Source organism: Alosa pseudoharengus, unplaced genomic scaffold, assembly GCF_046254945.1.
Source record: "Alosa pseudoharengus isolate Yale_2024_CS ecotype anadromous, Long Island Sound unplaced genomic scaffold, YU_APseudo_1.1 YU_APseudo_1.1_scf_10, whole genome shotgun sequence".
NCBI classification, from domain to species: domain Eukaryota; kingdom Metazoa; phylum Chordata; class Actinopteri; order Clupeiformes; family Clupeidae; genus Alosa; species Alosa pseudoharengus.
The window spans coordinates 35828551-35836014 of record NW_027468565.1 but is presented as its reverse complement, the minus strand read 5'-3'; the positions used below and the strand labels follow the sequence as shown (position 1 = coordinate 35836014).

Below are 7464 nucleotides of genomic sequence, written 5' to 3'. Positions count from 1 at the left end.
TGTCCCTGTGGCCTTTCTTTACCTAGTGCTTTTTTTAAAAATGATTTTTATTATTTATGTTAACACCATGATGTTAACAAAAGCAATAACTAATACAACAAAACATCTAGTCCATCATTAACAGAAACAACATATTTCTTTGAAAGTATTCACCAATGTAACACGCAACACCACAACAGGTGGCAACACAGCATTTGGCCACAACTTTACCAATTCAGAAGAAATGTATCTAAATGCACTTTGCTACACATTTACTAATTTAACAAGGTTTTTAGTGTTGTGTTTCCTTATTTGGTGTACCATTCAATCAGTGCAATAGAATAATGGTCGAAAGACGAATGCCGCAAAAGTTAATTTACTTGTAAATGAGTGGTCATGGTTCTGAAAAAGAAGCCAAATCCAGCTGTTCTTTTTCCAATTTAATATTGACCTTGCATAGAATGTCTCCACGTTGGTACCACACAGACACTCTCTTGAGCTGCCTGGCATACAGTGTATGCCTGTCGGGCCATTAGGTTGCCAAGAGACCTGGATGCCTCCTAAATTCCTTAATATGTGAACGAGGAGGCTAATCTTGCTGCCTGCATTCCTTTGCAGTGAGGACCGGTATTGAGCTGCCTGTCACACTGTGCTTAACACGTTCCATGGGTGGGATGGCAGCCACGGTGTCGGGGCGCATGGTCAAGGAGATGGGAAAGATCGGACCCGCTGGCTTCAGCTTGACACAACTTCATTATCAGCACTTCTGAGGGGACTGAAGGAAAATATTCCAGGCCTGGAGAACCAAATCTTCAAGTGGTCAGATTCTGTTCTTTCTCAGAGCCCAAAGGGAGGGGGGGGGGGGGGTTGGTCGTGGTAGGCATCCATACATTTCACTATGGACCTAGTAGACAGACCTAATTTGTGTAGTCAATAGAGGACTTACACAGCTACGCACGGAAGCCAAGCTCACCCACAGATCTTTGAACAAAGCGTGATGTATGTGCCAACACTTCTGAGTGGGATTAAAGGGATGGCACTGTGTGACAAGGGGCTGCTGTGTACATTTTGTCACCAAATGGGAAGATCAGAAAGACTTTCTGGAATTTTTTCGTGTGGGATGTGCGATTAGTATGAATACTATAACCATTTTGTGACGACTTTGAGCATAAATGTGTAAAACCAACACTGTCTTCAGATGTAGTTTTCTTTTTTTTGATAAAATAATTGTGTGCTGAAACAACCTGCTACAACCAAACCCAAGATAAAGTCTGGCCTTTGAGTCACTGCAGTAGTTTTGTATTGCCCACACAAAAAAGTCATGCCTTTTTATAGACTTTCTGGAGGAACATCTGAGACTTTTCCCCACACCAGTCCAGTCTTGGTGTCAGCCTCAGACACACCCTTGTGTGACTCGTGGCCACTGAAGCTGGAGGCGGTTTTTGGCCACCACGATGGCGTTTGTCGCTGGATCCGTTTCAGGTTCTAGTAAAAAGCCTCCGCAAACAACAAGAGCTCTGCTGTCTGTGTGGCCCGACCGGCAGTCCTGGAGCCGAGCGGCAGCGACACTGGGGGGGCTGCTCAGTGTGAGAGCATCCGCAGAGCGGAACACCACCACTCGCGGTGCACCACCCACCCCCCCCCCCCCCCCCTTTGGCCAGGCATGGACAGAGCCTCCGCTGTCCGGCACATCAGAGACGAGCCACCATTACTTCCTGCCGCAGCTGCCTCACCCTCTCTCTCTCTCTCTCTCTTTCTCTCTCTCTCTCTCTCTCACCCTCTCTCTCTTTCTCTCTTTCTCTCTCTCTCTCTCACCCTCTCTCTCTCTCTCTCACCCTCTCTCTCTTTCTTTCTCTCTTTCTCTCTCTCTCTCTCTCTCTCTCTCTCTCTCTCCGGGGCGCCGGGCGCTCCTGACGGCTCATCTGCCCTGGCTCAGCTCCACTGGGGATCTGGGTCTCTTGTATGGGCCCTTTTCATGTCCTGCCCATGGAAATACAGACTGGAGCCAGACGGGTGCGGGGGAGAGAAAGAGAGGGACACTAGGGCCTTGTGTGAGAAATGTCTGTGATGGCCCCTGTATGCTGCTATTCTCCACATTGTGAATGGCCTCTGGTGATATAATAACTATCTTCCTGTGGCAGAAATGTGATAGCGCCTCTGGCCGTCCTTTTACTGACGAGGAGTGTAATAATTCACATAATTATCAAGATTGTCAAAAAGATACTGAACCTCTTCTTGGACAGCTCCTCGCGGTTCTCTAACACTCCACATCAGCAGGATGTGAGTCCCGATACGGAGGCCATTCCCTTGGAGTTCTCGGGGAGGGTAGTGTGCAGTGGAGATAAAGGCCCCTGAGAATGGCTTGTGTTGAATTTGTTATTATTAATGTTATGACATGTTTTCCTCAATTGCTAAAACATTAAACCCTTATCTGAATGCTCAGTGGCTTGAACGCATATATCAAAACTGTCTAACTCTTTTGGCTAAACCTTAAACAGTTTTCAGCCAGAGTGGTTTGTTCTGCATGTGTTACTATCAATGTTATTAATCATTAATGAAGAAGATACTATTATTACCTCCGGTTATGAATGAGAATTCATAACTGGGTTTGCCAACAAGCATGATTAACAGGGCATGCATCCAACTGCTGATAATGAAATAAAGTTGGACTTTCATCTGCCATGCCCACAGGAAGTCATAAAAGCTAAGCAAGCCTGTCTTGGTAAAACCTATTGAAATATGTTACTTAGGGAGACTAAACAAAACAAGTGAGGAAAAGAATAGGCTTCAAATCAGTGATAGAGTGATATAGACAGATAAAAAATCCTTAACAAAGGAAGGACATTTAGCATCCAGTAGCTTATAGTATATGTCATAAAGGACAAGGAGACCCATTCAGAACAAGGAAACAGTATGATAAATGACAGCTGTGAGAGGATAGTCTACCCACCAGACCAGTTAACAGCATACAAGAGCTAATACACGTTTAACTTTATTCAGCAGAGTGAGCCTTTCCTTCCTCCTTTGCCTCAACTAACCCATGGCAGTGTGTTTGACAGGCTATAAACTCCGGAAGGTGCGCTAAGCAGAAACAAAAGGGAAATTCTGGCATTCCAGTCATTGCAGAGAGTGACAACCATAAAGCCATTCTTGAGATAACTCAGCTTGTAAAGCAATGAGGGAGTTGACACTGTACCGAAATAACATTCTCTTTCATGTGGTATGAATTCAGCCGAAGGGCAGGCCTTAATTGGAACAGGAGTTCTTCCAAAAGGTTAAAAAATTAGCCAGTAACTGTTGTTAAATGTTGATAATATCTGGTGTTATAGTGAAATCATCTTACTATGCCAGTTTAAGAATGTGAATGTGAAATTTCAGGGGGCATGGACATTGGGCCAAACTTAAAAAGGGAAATATACTGTGGCAAAACTGTTGAGGAGACATCTTATTTAAGTCAGGTTACTGTAAATATAAAGGTTAGTTAAAGGTTAATGTAAACCCAAAAGCTGATTTTCTAAGTGTGTCTCTGAACTCATTTAAACATATTGTTTCTGTGGATTACCAATCACTTCCTTAGATGCTACAGCCATGTGTTATTTTTCCCACAGTATAGAAGCACCAGCCAGTGAAGCCACAGTAGTGGCTTATCAGAACAATGCTTCAAATAGCAAGCATAAGACTCATCGCTCATACCATCAAGTTGATAGAGCAACATGTGTGTGTCTCTATAAGCAAGATCAGTGTGTGTGTGTGTGTGTGTGTGTGTGTGTGTGTGTGTGTGTGTGTGTGTGTGTGTGTGTGTGTATATGTGTGTGTGTTACGTGTGTTTCCAGCAAGGCCTTTTAAAGCCTATATATAGCTGGCTGCAACAATCGGAGAAGAAGACATGGCTTTAACAGGCTGTTGACATGCATAGAAGGCCTAGCAGAGGGCCCGTGAGAAACAGCTGCAAAAAAATTATGCAATGTCTGCCTCCATTTCATGTCCACTGTCTGCCCCCATAATAACTGCTTTCGACAATTTCTTTTTCTTGTGTCAGAAAGACATTGAAAAACACAGGTTACTCCAACTCTAATGACCAATATGCCACACTAGAAATGACATGTAGTCGCTGAATGGAAGAATCATAGACAGACTCAGTATGAGAGAAATGGAAGACCTATTGGATGGAATGGAAGGAATATTAGAAGCCCGTTGTGTGTGAGACCCTACCAGAACAGGAGGAGAAAAGGCCTCTTGTGTTGCTGGATTTTGCTGAATCACTGGACTGGAGAATGGACATATAAATCCTTATACACCACAGTGTGTGCTATATACAAAACAGAAGATGATTTGGATCCCATAGCTATAGGGGAATATGCAACTTATTTGGAAGCGAGCTGTCTTGTCTTAACCTATAAGATACAGCAATTAAAGTATTAGCAGTTCTGTGTAAGCTTTTTAACTTTAACAAGCTTACTTAAAGTTCATCTTGTCTTACACACATATACACACACTTTGTATGTCACACATCCGGCTAAGCATGTCAACAATGTATCGTCTTTCCTTGTTTTTCCCATCTAACCAAGACCTTTTATTGTGACTGTCTTCAGCACACAGCGAACAAGGCTACAAGGTTCTCCAAAGGTAGGGTCTCACACACAAAGGGCTTCTATATTCCTTCCCAATAGTCTTCCATATACGAGTCTGTCTATGATTCTTCCATTCAGCGACTACATGTCATTTCTAGTGTGGCATATTGGTCATTAGAGTTGGAGTAGAGCAGTTATTATGGGGGCAGACAGTGGACTGAAGGAAGACATGCATAATTCACGCCGCCCTCTATCATGTCACCGTCCATGTCTTCTTCTCCATTGTTGCAGCCAGCTATATATAGGCTTTAAAAGGCCTTGCTGAACACACGTAACACACACACATATACACACACACACACACACACACACACACACACACACACACACACACACACACACACACACAAACACACACACAGACACACACACAGACACACAAACACACACACAGACACACACAAACACACACACACACACAAACACACACATAAACATACACATAAACATACACATAAATACACACATACATACAGACACACACACACATGAACATATACACACACCAACAAGCACTCACACACACAGACACAAACACACACACACACACACACACACACACACACACACACACACATCAATTCTGCCAGGTAACTGGAACACAGATGAGAAAGGGAGGGAACTGTCTCTAGGCACAGGTTCAGCATGCTCCCATCAAGTCAACACAGGCCTAGACATCACACACTTCAGTAGGAGTGTAGCCTACACAATGTGCCACTGTGCAGGTTGTTACAGAAGTGTTTCTTACTTGCTCGCTGCTTAGACAATGTGTATTTCAGTGAGTGAGTGAGTGAATCAGTGTGTGTGTGTGTGTGTGTGTGTGTGTGTGTGACAAATTGGTAATTTTTTCATTTGCCATCACAATAATTGTTCAGAATAAATGGTTGACAACTAGACAAGCTGACATGCACCGTCTGGTAGTGAACTCGGTATTCCCCAATATCAGAGAAATTCAGATATTGTGTGATGAGTTTCACATGATATGGAGGAGTGATATAATACAGACACACCCTTTCCCAAAGTAGGTTAGAATCAACTGAACTTCAACTGAATAAAATAAGCCCTCCATTCTGTATCCATGCAACACAGTGAAGAGGAAGAGTAGGCAATCCTTGTGATCCCTAAGGATAATGGTGCAAATGACTGACAAGGCTATTTACAGTAATGATGGAAAAACCTCTATCAAGTTCCAACATGAGGATATGAAATTATCAAAGCAAAAATGGAATATGACGCCTTCCCTCTCTTCATGCACCACCGCCTACACTCTCAAAAATAGGGGTACGGTTGGGGTACATTTTTGTTCTTTTAGGTACAACTTTTGACCCTGTACCTTAAAGGGAACAAAATTGAGCCCCTAAAGTACTAATATGTACCGTTCCTGGATCATTAATGTACCTTTTCGCAAAGGGACCATATTTGTACCTAAGGGTACAAAAAGTACATGGCCTGTCACTCAAAAGTTGTTGGGGGAGGAGATTCGGGACGGGAGCAACCGTTATTTTTCCCCTTAACTTTGTTCATTTCACACACCAAGAAATGGAGCAACTTTCAGTGAGGAGCTTGGTGTGAGAAAACATATGTGCAGGATGGAATAATCTTTGTGGAAGAGGAGGCAAAGCTATTCAGAGGTAAGGTGTAGTTGCAATTTATCGAAATTCGGTTTGTAAATTGTAAATAGCCTACTGTTACGGTAATGGAGTCAGATTGTTGGCTTAAAGGCTAACATTAGCATTCGCTAGCAACGTAGCCTAGGTTAGCTATGAATTCAGATATTTTTAAATGGAGTTCAAACTCCTTCAATAATGCATGTGTATCCATGTCAATGTTAAGTTTTTGTGGAAGCCAACTTTCACTAGCAATCATTATCCTAACTAGCTTAGCCTAGATGAGCATATCCTAGCACTGTTAGCCATACATACTTGCTAACTTCCCTGAAAGGCTGGTTTAATATCAACGGTATGCAGGTGAAAGAAGCCTGGTATGTGCATACATGCAGTAGCACTAAGCATGATCACTCTCAACACAGTCATTTTGTTTAGGTGAAAATGAATTAGTTGAGTTGCCTATGTTCACCAGAACATCCTGTTTGTCATTGCTTTTCTAGTTAGAAGCTAGAGGGAGCAACTCAGAACCATTCTATATAATGTTATAAAGTTACTCAGAGCTTGATAATGGTCTAACGTAAATCTAACGTTAATCCTTCTCACAGATACCCACCAAGGCAGAATATGGCCACTTGGAAGTAAGCTTACCTTTCCTAAAGGATCTAATGGCTACGTAAGTTACCCAACTTGGTGTTTTTTTTGTAATGGTATTTTTCTGATTGATGTTAAATACATATAGAAAAGTATTGCATAATAAATTATGCAAATTATAATAATACAGACAACTTTTAGAATAGTTTTTTGTCCAATAGCAATTTATATATTGGTTAAGATTATCTTTGTGCTATTTCATTGTTGTGTCATTTTGTTTATTATATAAATATTATTCTATTGCATGGCATTTGTCTCTCAAACACATAGTGGATTAGGCAGCTTTCGTTCATGAAGATACGGTGAAAAGGAGTAAGGAGAAGTTTGGGAGAGTCAGCCGGTCCATGGAACTTGTAATGACTCAGCGCTGATCTATGCCAGGTGAGCAGATTGATATAGTTACATACATGTATTAGACAAGGTATTTTACACAATCTGTCTGAGGCTATTTATTTGTGTGAAAAAAATCTTACTCTGAGGTTTGTGTTTGCATTTTGCTTCCAACAGATGTAAAACCCCTGCTGTCATTGGTGAGGTTACTGCTATTGAAAATATGTGTACGTCCTGTAGATCAAGTAAGGTTCCAGTCTAAGTCA

At 42.1% G+C, this 7464-nt stretch overlaps 1 long non-coding RNA gene across 1 annotated transcript; it reads left to right on the top strand.

Annotated features, from left to right (window-relative positions):
- Positions 1-6017: 6017 nt before the first annotated feature.
- On the top strand, positions 6018-7464 carry LOC143141115 (uncharacterized). The gene is made up of 4 exons (XR_012990732.1): positions 6018-6241; positions 6823-6890; positions 7139-7249; positions 7376-7464. It is a non-coding gene; the product is annotated as an uncharacterized LOC143141115 (long non-coding RNA).